Here is a 15,308-nt window from a genome sequence, read left to right on the forward strand (position 1 = left end):
ACCCACCCAACTGGGCGGCAGCTTTACAGTCATGTGCAGCATTACCTACAGTAAGCAAATTTTGGATACTTCGCTAAGATTTCGGGCAGCACATCATTATGAATGAAGTATTTACACATTTCCTTATGCAGCTTTAATATTTATTTATTTATTTATATATATACAAGAAGGTACATTGGGTTTGTGAGAATACATTGAATAGTACAGTATTTACACTCTTGTAAAGCCACTAGTACGCGCAGCGTTTCGGGCAGGTCCTTAATCTAACAGATAATTTTAAGTAGGTAATTTCTATCAGAATTGATAATTGACAAAGATACATTGCAAGAGAAAAATGAGATGAGAGAGCTTAGTAAGTATATTAAAGCACATTGTTATATTAAAGCTCTGATTGATTACATTGACAGCTTGATTAGTAATTTAAACAAGATTAATAGACACCATACAGCAGATTGACAGCACATATAAGACAGCAATGATCACAATGGTAAAGATGTTCAGATTGGGTACATAATAAAGTTGTCCTTCAGCATTTTGTTGTGTTCAGCTACCCTTATCTTCTGTATGTTCCTCACATTACCAGTATACACCAATATTGACATGTAGGGATATAGACTCTCAGGTAAGTTAGTAATTTAAATGCACAATAGCAGTCCTAGGTGTTCAATCCCCGACCGTCGTCCAAGTGGTTTGGCACCATTCCTCCCCATCCCATCCCAAATCCTTATCCTGATCCCTTCTCAGTGTTAAATAATTGTAATGAACAGGCACTACATATATATATATATATTGTGACGGTGTTCCCCCCCTTATATTTCTCCCACGCCTGCAGTAAGTGTCATGTCCACTTTACCCAAGCGTTCTCTACGTCGCAGGCATCAATTTGATATATGTGGGAGAGTGGAGTGTTCTCGGAGAGCCGAGAAATTTGTGAAACAATAATATTTTGGCCTGTGGTTTAGGCCCTTTAGGAAGCCAAGATGACGCTGGCTCTCCTGTTTCCCCGCCAAAACGGTGTGACGTCAGTGACACCGGATTGGTCACCGACAGCAATGTGGCACCGGGAGCCAATGAAAACCTCCCGTGGCGAAAGTGACGTCACGAAGGAAGGGGGTCCGGGCAGCGCGCCGCGTTGGCGCCATCAGTCAGACACGACACGTCAAGGAGGTTGGACGTGCGATGATTGGTCCTGTCAGTTTGACAGTTGTTTCCCGCTCCCGTGGATTTTACGCGTCACCTGAAGTCTGCCAGTACTCTGTGAGGTCTTCCTTAGTTCATATGTTGAACCAGAGAGGGAATCGACGGTTATTGAGCAACAAGTGCTCCAGGACAGGTACTGTGCAAGAAGAAGTGAAGTCTGTGCAGTGACGTAGGCGACGTCTGAGGCAGTTCACCCATTCGTGACGGCGTAGTGGCTGACCACTGGGTAGCAGAGGAAGAAGAGGACTAGTTGGGAATCTGGACGACTGCAGCCAAGAAGTAGGCGGGCAGCCGTAGCTGGGAGAAGTCGACGACCAGGAGACCGACTCCAACCCTACAAGAAGTCGAGGAGGAGCACGGACCTGCAGGGAAGAAGGCACGGAGACGACGCGCTAACGGTGGGACAGCGAGTGGGTTCCTGGAGGACACGACAACGTGTGTGTGGGGGCGTTCCCGACACGAGGACCAGGAGCTACAACTCAGCTCTCATCGGAGGATAGGTGGAAGTAGGTGTTTCTAGTTTCCCTCCCCATTCCCCTTTAGTCAGCTATATTATTCGGCTATATTATTTAGCCTGAGGATTTTGTATGTCGTGAGCAAGGCTCACCAATGTCACAGTAAGGCACCAGTGTGCAGAATAGTACTATCAAGAGTACTCACGATACTTATATATATTATTATTGGTGTGTACAGGCACCCAGAATAAGTGAGGAATTTAATGTGTTGAGAATGTCTTTCATGAGACTTTGATGTGAACATATAGTGAGAAATTATATATAATATCATGCCAGTATTTGGAAGTTAGGCTATATGCCCAGTAACTATTTATTTACCATTTATTGATGTCTGATTTATCTATATTATATATGTCTATGTTCGTGCATTGAATAACCATTTGCGAGTGCAGTGATTTATTGTGTTATCGCCCACGAAAGGAAGTACTGAGAACTCCAGTGTTAAATACTTCATAAGATATCATTGAAATGAAGGGCAGTGTATAAAACCATTACAGTGAATTATTGTCGCATTTATTATAGAAACGATTGTTTGAGCCCAAGTACAGTGTAGCGAAATAATACGTGCTATTGTTGCAAATATCGAGTGTGCGAACTTCTAGTGATCTATGAGAACTTAAAGAAACAGCGCGCGTGCCGCTAGAGAAACAAGCAATAAACTTTCGCGCGGAAAGGGGGGCGCTCAGCTGATCGTGACATTGACGAGAGGGGGAGTGTTGCCACCGTAGTGAGTGCATAATATACGTGGGAACAACCGACTCCTGCCTGGATCAGTTGATTGTTTATTGATATGACCTTGTGACATCTTTGAATGAATTTTAAGTAAAATACAAAATACTTTTGTGTTTATATCATCCCCTCCATTTATCTTGTGGCTATATTATACTTAAAAGCAAAGAGTGATAAAAGTAAGTACCTGCCTGAGATCCTGATCTATTGAGTGTGACCTTGCCAAGGATACCACAATTCAACCAGTCCACTGACGTGTTACTGGACACCGAAAACACCAGTTGGCGACCTTGTGGTTAATAGTAAAGCCCTATTGTTGGGGCGGGCACATAACAGTTAAGTGAACGAGTTGTGTTCCCACTCCTTCTCAATCAGAGGCCGGTTGGGATTGACTGGGATACTCTCCTGGCGTGCAGTGGCGCCGTGAGGATAGAGTGAAGACCCGCAGGGCTACGGTGAGTGACATTGAAAGTATACTGTTGATCACCTAAGAGTAAGTGTAAACCCCAACATTGGCGACCTCGCCAGGATATCGATCGAAATAAAGGTTGCAGTGGTGGTAGTGGGCAGTGGTATTAGAGATCAGGTGCAGGTTATCACTCGTAGCACAAGATGGAGGATGATAAAGTAACAAGGTATATTGACACTAGAGATGAACAGGTGCTGGAGGAGTGCACCAAGGCACAGTTACAGGCAATAGCAGACCATTTTGGAATAAAGCTGAGATCTGCCAGAGTGGGAGAAAGAAGACTGGAGATAATGGCACAGCTCAGGGCACGAGACGAAGCTTTGGGGGAGGAACGGCCCCAAACACCTGCTAGTGTGGGAGAACACCTGAGTATTGGTGGAAGCAGCAGGGGATCCAGCGGCAGCAGGCACAGCGTTAAGCTGGAAATAATGAAGTTGCAGCTGGAAGCACAACTGAAGCGAGAAGAGCAAGAAGCACAGCAGCGCAAAGAAGAGTGAGAAGCAGAAGCACAACTGAAGCATGAGGAGCGAGAAGCACAGCTACGCAGGGAAGAACAAGAGCGAGAAGCACAGCTACGCAGGGAAGAACAAGAGCGAGAAGCACAGCTGCGCAGGGAAGAACACGAGCGAGAAGCTAGGATGAGACAGCAGGAGATAGAAGCCAACAAGGAGGTAGAGCTGAAGCGAGCTGAACTAGGACTAGGTGTACCTGCTCCGCCGCAACAGGAAGACCGACGAGTGAGGGAACGAGATCTGCCGGTCTTTGTGCCTAATGAAGCCGAAAGTTTCTTCGACCACTTCGAAAGGGTTGCAGCTTTGAAGAGGTGGCCGAGGGCGGAGTGGGCGGAGCTGGATCAAGGGAGGCTCACAGGTGAAGCTCGTGAAGCCTACACTATGCTCGACTTCCAGGAATGCACCAACTACGATGCGGTAAAACGAGCTGTGCTCCATTCAATAATAATAATAATAATAATTTTTATTTAGGTAAAGGTACATACATAAAGAGATTTTACAAAGTTTGTTGGCTTTATAGATAGAGCTAGTGATATTGATATCACTAGCTATTTATAGATATTCCTTCAAGCTTACGCCGGAATGTTACAGGAAGAGGTTCAGGGAATGTACCCGTTCACCAGGGAAGTCTTATGCGGAGACGGCGAGGGACATGGAGAGAAAGTTCCTTAAGTGGCTGGACTCTGAAGGAGCGAGGTCGGTTGAAGAGGTCAAGGAGCTAATGGTCATGGAAAAGTTTATGTCCGTGCTCTCTCCTGAGATCAGGGTGAGAGTAAAGGAGGCGGACATAAAGGACCTGAGGGCCGCAGCCGACAGAGCCGACATGTTAGAAGAAGCATTACGCCCACGCCGAGAGGGACAGCACCGACCACCCGTATACTCCGGAAGCAGTAGGAATTATAGGAGGACGGATAGATGGAGGACAGGAGCGGGTTCCCCCAAGTCCCACCTCTCAAGTTGGGACACCCGAGGATCAAAAGGTGCTGTAGAGCCGATAAAGAAGAACCAAGCGGAGAGCTCGGGAGCTGTTGCTGCGACAAAAGAGTCGACAAATGGTGCGAGAAAGACACAGGGAGCGACGGCCTCTGGAGGCAGTGCTAAGGCGAGCGGTGGCGGATGGTCTCCGACGAGGGTCCGCTGCTACAACTGCGGAATATTCGGACACGTCGCGCGGGAATGCAGACGCCCTAAGCAGCGGGGGCACGTTGCTTTAGTGAGGTTCGAGGACCAGAGGGCCGAGAGAGTGCGGGATGAACCCGTGCTGAATGGGGAGAAGAGAGTTCACCCATTCTTGTGTCAGGAAACCGTAAGGATGGGGACGCAGAACCCATCCCAGTGAAGATACTAAGAGACACTGGGGTCGATTTTACCCTGGTGAGTGAAACCCTGTTCCCCGAGAGTTTCGAGAGTACCAGTGTGGGGGTGGCAAGTGTGACCACTGTGGGAAGCCCAGTGAGGATGCCCCTACACCAGGTAACTTTGAATTCCGATTATGGCTGCCAGACCCTTGTGGTGGGGGTCTGTACATCAATGCCCAAGATGGAGGCACAGGTCATCTTGGAAAACGACGCATGTGGAGGATATGTCCTCCCGAATCTCGTGAAAGGCGAGGAGTGCCTAGAGCAATACAGGGAAACGGGCGGAGAGTTGAACGCCTGTGGGGACGAGAAGGGAATCGCCCCAGTGGCGTTCCCAGTTTGTGCTGTGATGCCGAGACAGCGCGAGGAACAAGGAGGTTGTGGATCTGATGGGGCTGAGGAGACGTCCGACAGCCTGGGAATAGATCACCTCTTCATAGGTCCCGGAGAACGAGCGGAGGGCGAAGGCAGCCCGAATGATGAGTTGCAGGTGACCCTCACCAGTTCTCTAGGGGTAGACCGCACTCGTCTTGGAGAGTTGCAGCAGATGGAGTTCCCCGAATTGATTAGTGAGGCCAAAGGAGGACGTGTTGGTCCTGAGAAGGCTACCCATTTTTACATTCAAGACGGCATGCTGATGAGACAGTGGAGACCTGTGAGGATGGAGGCCGGAGAAGAGTCTCTAAGTATGAGGCACCAGGTAGTGTTGCCGGCCCAGTGCAGAGCGGCCGTGTTGGACCTATCGCACTCCGTGGACTCTGCAGGTCACCTGAGGGTGACCAAGACGCTGCGAAGGATCAGGGATTATTTTTACTGGCCAGGTATGGACGCTGTTACGGTGCCCTCTCCTATCTCTTTCGTTTGCCTGCTTTAAGAGTCATATCAGCTCTCCCTACTGATTCTCTGAGGTTCAGGGGGTCTAATGATATATGTGGCGACCAGACCGACTGCCAGTAAAGGGAGGGAAGTTACATTGTAAGTTGTAAATAAAGGGAAATGGCGCCCTGATATAAAATGAAACAGTATCCCCTACGGCAGATATGACCTTTTGGAAGGGACACTAGCCGATCGCGGATTGGGCGACTTAGGTCGCGGGCGACCAATCAGGGCCCGCCATGACGTCACCGAGTGCCCCGGGCGGCGCCAACGTCAGAGTTGATCTGACCTTGGAAGCGACAGGACGCGCCTCGGTCTGCTCTCAAGGATTAGAGGCTCTGCAAGCCTTGTTCAGTGGATTGAGCTGGCCATCGCAGCCCACCATAAGTCATTGGAGACCCTGCGCTTCTGGGAAGCAAAGAGGAACCAAGTTCATTGAGCAGAGAAGTGCCAAACTTGGAAAATAGTCGGCGACGACGCTGGGCGGCGCCGCTGGCTGGACGTTGAGGTCTGGAAGGTGCGGCGGGCAGGCCTAGCTGTGACCGGGTCACATCCACTGAGAATCTTGGAAGGACGACACCGTGCCTAGGACAAGGAGCAACGCCTTGTGGGAGAGGCGAGTGTGGGGAAAATACTGATTAGCTCAGCGCCCATCGATGAACCAGGATTGGGGCAGCTGAATCTCAGGGATTGGAACGGCGACGACGCGAAGGCTTCACGACACCTGAGGACCTGTGGAACGTCCTGGATCGTCAAGGATCGACCCAAGGAAGCGTGGGAACCTCACACCATCGAGGGACAGGCGTCGTGAGCCAGGAATGTAAGGTAGATCATTTTCCCTCCCATTACCCCTTGTGTGAGTAGGCTAGTTAGGCCACAATAGTTACTTATGTATGTGGCAACAGGACATTAATACTTCAGTAGTAGAGTAGGCTGCAAGGCAGCTTGTGTCCAGGACTGTCAGAGAGGACAGTGTGTATGGATGGCAGGACAGTGAAGAAGAGGCGCCGACGTGGTGAAGAGGCCCTCCTGTGAGAGTGAGACTCCTGTCTTTCTGCCCAGTTGAAGGAGTGTTGGAGGTCGTGGAAGAAGAGGTTGACGATCTCCAGACTCATTATCCATATTTCCATATTCATGTATTACTTGTAATTGTGTGTGTGTTCATCCCAGCAAACAATTTTAGGTTGCCACAACATATCTGGAAAGTATTTGAAAGTATTGGAAACGTTTGTTTTATCGTATCAGATACGATATTGTGTGTGGACTTAAATAGGTTTCCAAAACTTATAACCAAGACATATGTATCTAACACTAATTTGAGATGTTGTGGCAACTTTACACTCCTAACATGAGTCATTCATAATCCATTCATATACCAATATGAATCTCTTATGAAAGGTTTGAGCCAATAATCTGAACCCTTTTCACATCTTTGTGTTTTAAAGTTAAATTTCTTTAAATTAAATTATATTTTATATTATATTATTTTTATTATATTTTATATTATATTATTATTTTCAATTTAAATATTAAAACCAATTGAAGGGTAAAAAAAATCTAATAATTTATATTTCTTTTATTATTTACTAACAATTATAATTATTTACTAACGGAGAGAGGGGAGGCTGTACGGCGGAGAGTGGCGGCTGTGGCGGACAGTGGCGGCGGTGGCGAATAGTGGCGGCGGGCGGACAGTGGCGGCGGCGGGCGGACAGTGGCGGCGGGCGGACAGTGGCGGCGGTGGCGGCGGGCGGACAGTGGCGGCGGTGGCGGATAGTGGCGGCGGCGGACAGTGGCGGATAGTGGCGGCTGTGGCGGATAGTGGCGGCGGGCGGACCGTGGCGGCTTTGGCGGCGGTGGTGGACAGTGGCGGCGGCGGTGGTGGACAGTGGCGGCGGGCGGACAGTGGCGGCGGCGGGCGGACAGTGGCGGCGGCGGGCGGACAGTGGAGGCGGCGGGCGGACAGTGGTGGCGGCGGGCGGACAGTGGTGGCGGCGGGCGGACAGTGGTGGCGGCGGGCGGACAGTGGTGGCGGCGGGCGGACAGTGGTGGCGGTGGCAGACAGTGGTGGCGGTGGCAGACAGTGGTGGCGGTGGCGGATAGTGGAAGCGGGCGGACAGTGGCGGCGGGCGGACAGTGGCGGCGGTGGCGGATAGTGGCGGCGGGCGGACAGTGGCGGCGGGCGGACAGTGGCGGCGGGCGGACAGTGGTGGCTGTGGCGGATAGTGGCGGCGGGCGGACCGTGGCGGCTTTGGCGGCGGTGGTGGACAGTGGCGGCGGGCGGACAGTGGCGGCGGCGGGCGGACAGTGGCGGCGGCGGGCGGACAGTGGCGGCGGCGGGCGGACAGTGGAGGCGGCGGGCGGACAGTGGAGGCGGCGGGCGGACAGTGGAGGCGGCGGGCGGACAGTGGTGGCGGCGGGCGGACAGTGGTGGCGGCGGGCGGACAGTGGTGGCGGCGGGCGGACAGTGGTGGCGGCGGGCGGACAGTGGTGGCGGTGGCAGACAGTGGTGGCGGTGGCGGACAGTGGCGGACAGTGACGCGGTGGCGGACAGTGGCGGCGGTGGCGGACACTGGCGGCTGTGTCTGGCGGTGGTGGCGGCTGGCGGTGGTGGGTGGTGGCGGCGGTGGTGGTGGGTGGTGGTGGCGGCGGCGGCTGGTGGTGGTGGGTGGTGGCGGCGGTGGTGGTGGGTGGTGGTGGCGGCGGCGGCTGGTGGTGGTGGGTGGTGGCGGCGGGTGGTGGCGGCGGGTGGTGGCGGCTGTGGTGGGTGGTGGCGGGCGGCTGTGGTGGGTGGTGACGATCGGCGGTGGGGGGGGCTGGTGGCGGCTGGCGGTGGGTGGTGGCGGGTGGTGGGTGGTGGTGGTTGGTGGCGGGTGGCGGCTGGTGGTGGGTGGTGGCGGCGGTGGTGGTGGGTGGTGGGTGGCGGCGGCGGCTGGTGGTGGTGGGTGGTGGCGGCGGGTGGTGGCGGCGGGTGGTGGCGGCTGTGGTGGGTGGTGGCGGGCGGCTGTGGTGGGTGGTGACGATCGGCGGTGGGGGGGGCTGGTGGCGGCTGGCGGTGGGTGGTGGCGGGTGGTGGGTGGTGGTGGTTGGTGGCGGGTGGCGGCTGGTGGTGGGTGGTGGCGGCGGCGGCGGTGATGGGTGGTGGCGGCGGCGGTGGTGGTGGGTGGTGGTGGCGGCGGCGGTGATGGGTGGTGGCGGCGGCGGTGGTGGTGGGTGGTGGTGGCGGCGGCGGTGATGGGTGGTGGCGGCGGTGGTGGTGGGTGGCGGCGGCTGGTGGTGGTGGGTGGTGGTGGTGGGTGGTGGCGGGTGGCGGCTGGTGGAGGCTGGTGGTGGGTGGCGGCTGGTGGTGGGTGGTGGTGGGTGGCGGGTGGCGGCTGGTGGTGGGCGGCGGGTGGCGGCTGGTGGAGGCTGGTGGTGGGTGGCGGCTGGTGGTGGGTGGTGGTGGGTGGTGGGTGGTGGGTGGCGGGTGGCGGCTGGTGGTGGGCGGCGGGTGGCGGCTGGTGGCGGCCAGCTGGGACACACCCTTCACCACTGAAGGTCTGAGAACAACTAACCATATGTCTCTCTCACCCACCAGCCCAGTGTTGCCAGCTCGCGCTCTCAAAATGTTTCCTTCAAAGATTGTATATTATCTTTGAACAACAAGTTTGATTATCAAGGAAATAATGCATATATTATTGTCACATTAATACTGTGCAATATCTTATTACATTCCTGCTAAATAATTATAATTTGAAACAGGACAAAAAATCCCACATATATATAAAAACCAACATTAGAGATCACGAGGCCTAGGCCTCGCCTGTGACCACACATCCTGCCTCCCTGGCCTGCTACACTCTCACACCTCACACTCTTAACTCTCTCATAATCACTCTCACTCTCTTACTCTGTCACTCTTACTCTCTGTCACTCTTACTCTCTGTCACTCTTACTCTCTGTCACTTACTCTCTGTCACTCTTACTCTGTCACTCTTACTCTGTCACTCTTACACTCTGTCACTCTTACTCTCTGTCACTCTTACTCTCTGTCACTCTTACTCTGTCACTCTTACTCTCTGTCACTCTTACTCTCTGTCACTCTTACTCTCTGTCACTCTTACTCTGTCACTCTTACTCTGTCACTCTTACACTCTGTCACTCTTACACTCTGTCACTCTTACTCTCTGTCACTCTTACTCTCTGTCACTCTTACTCTCTGTCACTCTTACTCTCTGTCACTCTTACTCTCTGTCACTCTTACTCTCTGTCACTCTTACTCTGTCACTCTTACTCTCTGTCACTCTTACTCTCTGTCACTCTTACTCTCTGTCACTCTTACTCTCTGTCACTCTTACTCTCTGTCACTCTTACTCTCTGTCACTCTTACTCTCTGTCACTCTTACACTGTCATTCTTACTCACTCTCAGTCACCCTTACCCATTCATACTCACTCTCTCTCTTACTCTCATACTCTTACTCTCAATTACTCTTACTCTCAATTACTCTTACTCTCAATCACTCTTACTCCCAATCACTCCTACTCCCAATCACTCCTACTCTCAATCACTCCTACTCTCATTCTTACTCTTACTCCTACTCCCAATCACTCTTACTCTCAATCACTCTTATTCTCATTCTTACTCTTACTCTCACTCTTACTCTTACTCCCAATCACTCTTACTCCCAATCACTCTTACTCTCAATCACTCTTACTCTCAATCACTCTTACTCTCATTCTTACTCTTACTCACTCTTACTCTCAATCACTCTTATTCTCATTCTTACTCCTACTCCCAATCACTCTTACTCTCAATCACTCTTACTCCCAATCACTCTTACTCTCAATCACTCTTACTCTCAATCACTCTTACTCTCAATCACTCTTACTCTCATTCTTACTCTTACTCACTCTTACTCTCAATCATTCTTATTCTCATTCTTACTCCTACTCCCAATCACTCTTACTCCTAATCACTCTTACTCTCAATCACTCTTACTCCCAATCACTCTTACTCTCAATCACTCTTACTCTCAATCACTTTTACTCTCAATCACTCTTACTCTCAATCACTCTTACTCTCACTAACTCTCAATCACTCTTACTCTCACTAACTCTCAATCACTCTTACTCTCAATCACTTTTACTCTCTGTCACTCTTACTCTCTGTCACTCTTACTCTCTGTCACTCTTACTCTGTCACTCTTACTCTCTGTCACTCTTACTCTCTATCACTCTTACTCTGTCATTCTTACTCTGTCACTCTTACTCACTCTCAGTCACCCTTACCCATTCATACTCACTCTCTCACTCTTACTCTCATACTCTTACTCTCAATTACTCTTACTCTCAATCACTCTTACTCCCAATCACTCCTACTCCCAATCACTCCTACTCTCAATCACTCCTACTCTCATTCTTACTCTTACTCTTACTCCCAATCACTTGTACTCTCAATCACTCTTATTCTCATTCTTACTCTTACTCTCACTCTTACTCCCAATCACTCTTACTCCCAATCACTCTTACTCTCAATCACTCTTACTCTCAATCACTCTTACTGTCAATCACTCATACTCTCAATCACTCTTACTCTCATTCTTACTCTTACTCACTCTTACTCTCAATCACTCTTATTCTCATTCTTACTCCTACTCTCACTCTAACTCCTACTCCCAATCACTCTTACTCCCAATTACTCTTACTCCCAATCACTCTTACTCTCAATCACTCTTACTCTCAATCACTCTTACTCTCAATCACTCTTACTCTCACTAACTCTCAATCACTCTTACTCTCATACTCACCCTTACTCTCAATCACTTTACTCTCACTCTTACTCATTCTGTCACCCTTACTCTCACTCTTACTCACTCTGCCACTCTTACTCACTCTCAGTCACTCTTACTTATACTCACTCTTACTCACACTTACACACTCTCTGGCACTCTCACTCACCTTCAGTCACTCTTACTCACTCTTACCCACTCTCGCTCACTCTTACTCACTCTAGTTAATAAGAACACGCCAATATAAGACAACAAAACGTTTTCAGATTCTTTCTCACCACTTTCCAGCAACTTTTATAATTTATATAAATTATCTTAGGGAATAATACATAAATTATATATTTAAACATGATATTAGTGTTTAGTGGAATGCATAAGGAGTCAAATTGTGTTAAAAAGAGCGATTTTTAGAAAATTTGGAAAACTACTTTTTTCTGTTCATATTATAACTAAATGGATTTTAAAGGTTTCACTCAGCCAATATATATCATTCACAATTTATTAATGAATTTTACAAAAAAACACCATAAATTTTATATTTAAACATGTAAAAACTATTTGTTTTACATTTGGAAGAAAATAATTGTAGAAAAACTATTTATAATTAAACCTTTGTGTTTGGATTTTTTGAGTAAAAGTTTCTCAAAGGCTCTCCTGCACCATTCTCAATGCAAATCATTCCCACACCTATGGGAAGAGATAGGCGAACGTTGTGTAGATGATTTGTGTTTGCTGGGATGTAATTTGCATCAGTAAATTCACACATTTTATCACTGTGTTTAAGTGTGCCTCCATTTATGATAATTCTCTATGAGCATACACGAAGGTTATCATAGTACCACCTAGGGGACACAACGTTCTCTATAGAAGTTCTTATTGCCTGGAGGGTGGTAAAGACAGCACAGACTTACATAAGAGTGTACCCTTAGCCATCCGATCAGTATCGGTGCCTGAATGGTGGTAACTATTAACGTAGTGGCTAGAGAGAGGTAAAGCCACACAGACCTTCCTGGGAGAGTACCCTGGGCCAACAGTCTAGTAGCAGATCTATGGGAGTAGCAATCTTCTGGATACAAACAATATATAATACACCCACTGAACTGCATTGCTGGGGTGCAGATATAATAACCCAGCTGGCGACCTTGCTAAGAAGATAGAGAAGACAGGCGGGAAAGGAGTTCCTGCAACCTTTTTTTGTCTGGCAGGCAAGACTCAGGGAGGTTATGGTTATAAGGTAAGCCTGAGTCTTCCTTCACTCCCCCACGGGTCTAGGCCGGAACTGTTAACAGCAGTTTCCCCGTGTTCGACTGAAGGGCTTCCAGGGTGAATCAGTGGCACCCCTTTTGTGGTGGAAGCAAAGACCTGCGGAGGTGGGCATTGTTGGTCCTCTCCTGTGTGACCAGGGAGGCTCCGGTGAATCCCGGGAGTCGGAGGGGCTGAGTATTTGGGCCTTTTGAGCCCCTAGCAGCCGAGTGTTAGCAGAGCCCCGGACCACCCACCCCCACGTGACAACGCCGAGGTGAGGCGCTATTGCAAGACGTGCTTACCGTGCCAGAGGGCCGGGAAGAGCCAATCCACGATACCGAAGGCCCCATTGATCCCTGTTCCAGCGTTTGGGCCTGCATTCGAGCGTCTGTTAGTTGACGGGGTGGGTCCTTTGCCAAGGACGAAGCGAGGGAATACCTACCTGCTGACGATAATGTGTGCGTCCACCAGATTTCCAGAAGCCGTCCCGATGCGACGTTTGACGTCGAAAGGAGTAGCCGGCCAGCTACAACGATTTTTCTCTTGGGTGGGGATGCCCAGAAAGATTCAGACAGACTGCGGAAGTATATTTCAGTCTAAGTGGTTCCGACAGACGGTGACAGGTTGGGGAGTGACTCAGATTCGGTCGTCGCCCTACCGACCGCAGTCGCAGGGGGCGATCGAAAGATTTCATTCCACCTTGAAGACCGTTCTGAGAGTATTCTGCGCAGAACAGGGGGCTGAGTGGGATGAGGCTGTATACCCCGCGTTATTTGCCATACGTAATGCGGTGGTAGAATCATTAGGATTCTCACCTTTTCAGCTAGTGTATGGACACGAGGTGCGAAGTCCTCTGTCCATGCTGAGGGAACAATGGACACCGGGAGCGACCGTGGGAACGGTGAATGAATATGTCCAGAAGTTCAAAAAACGTCTCACTCTAGCGAAGGAACTAGCTGGGAAACACCTGAAGGAGGCGCAGCATAAGATGTCGGAGTGGTACGACAAGAGAGCTACACAGAGGGATTTCCAGGTCGGGTCCCAAGTGATGGTTTTGCTGCCAGGTAAAGGTAGGGTGACCGAGTCGCGGTTCGAGGGACCATACCAGGTGCTGCGGCGGTTGGGTCCAGTGTCGTACGAGATTGGGAAGCCGGACAGACCCCGAAAGAAACAGGTGTGTCACGTAGACCGCCTGAAACCTTTCTTCACTGTGGAAGGAGGAGCCGCCAGGCAGGACGGAACAATGACCCGAGAACCCCAGCAGAAGACGGTTCTGTGCGTACAGGTGGACCAAGAACTCCCGGAGGAGGAAGGAAAGTGGTCCAGGGCGGACGGCACCCGTCTCACCAACACTGAAAGTCTGGCGAAGATCCAGGACAAGCTACTACATCTGGAAGGGCAACAGAGAGCGGACCTGACGAACCTACTGAGAGAGAATGCCTCCCTCTTTACCGACGTGCCCCGACGACACAAGATTGTGACGCACGAGGTAGAGGTGAGGGACGCCAGGCCCATCAAGCAGAGCACGTATAGGGTGAGCCCGGAGAAGCGAGAGCTGATGAGAAAGGAGGTGGAGTACCTCCTTGAGAACGACCTTGCGGAGCCCAGTAAAAGTGAGTGGAGTTCCCCATGCTTGTTGGTGAGGAAAAGAGACGGAACCTACCGCTTTTGTACAGATTACAGGAGGGTGAACTCCATCACAGTGGCTGATTCTCACCCCATGCCAAGAGTGAGCGATTGCATTGACCAGGTGGGCAGTGCACGGTACGTATCCAAGGTCGATCTGCTGAAGGGGTACTACCAGATCTCTTTGACTCCTGAGGCCAGGAAGATATCAGCTTTCGCAACTCCTGACGGGCTGTACCAGTATAAGGTGTTGCCTTTTGGAATGAAAAACAGCGGCAGCTGCTTCTGAGGGGGGGAAGGGAGGGAATGGGGGTGGGAGAGACGGGAAGGCATGTGGGAGAAGGGAGGGCATGGGGGATGGGGGAGAAGGGAGGTCCTGGGGAGAGGGGTGAGGGGGAGAAGGGGGGGTGAGTGGGGGGAGGGGGGTGGGTGCCCTAGGTGGATACTTAGTGGGGGGCTGACAGGGGATGGGGCAGGTTGGGTGTCTGTTGGGTAGAATGTGGGGGTGGTGCCCCAATCCCTGTGGCTGTTGCACTGTTTGAGGAGGGTTCTCCACTTCCCTCTGGGATTGTAGGGTTCTGGGTTGTGGTACTCTGATTTCCTTCTCTCTCCCTGCGCTCCTTCCTCGCGTCTGCTGTCCGTATTCTCTCTTCCCTTGTCATATCCCTCTGCAGGAATATTTTCTTGAACTTCTCTACACCTTTTAGACAACACTTCCTTGCTAGCAGTTCCTCTTTCGCGATTTCGCTCATGAAAACCACCTTTATCATTCGGTCTCTGTCCTTGTACTTTCCAAGCCTGAAAACTTTTCAACATTTCGCTCAGCTCCCTCCATCCTTACCTCTTTAAGGATCTCTTTAATCATGTTTTTGTCCTTGTCTCTCCGCTCCTTTGGTCTGGTCCCTGTTTGTTCTTTAATGCCTGCTACTACTACTGCTCTATTTCTCTCTATCAGCCGGCTAGTACATCTAGCTGCTTCCTGAGAGGAAGCCACTTCCATGGCAACTTC

This window comes from Procambarus clarkii, chromosome 59 (genome assembly GCF_040958095.1).
Source record: "Procambarus clarkii isolate CNS0578487 chromosome 59, FALCON_Pclarkii_2.0, whole genome shotgun sequence".
NCBI classification, from domain to species: Eukaryota; Metazoa; Arthropoda; class Malacostraca; order Decapoda; family Cambaridae; genus Procambarus; species Procambarus clarkii.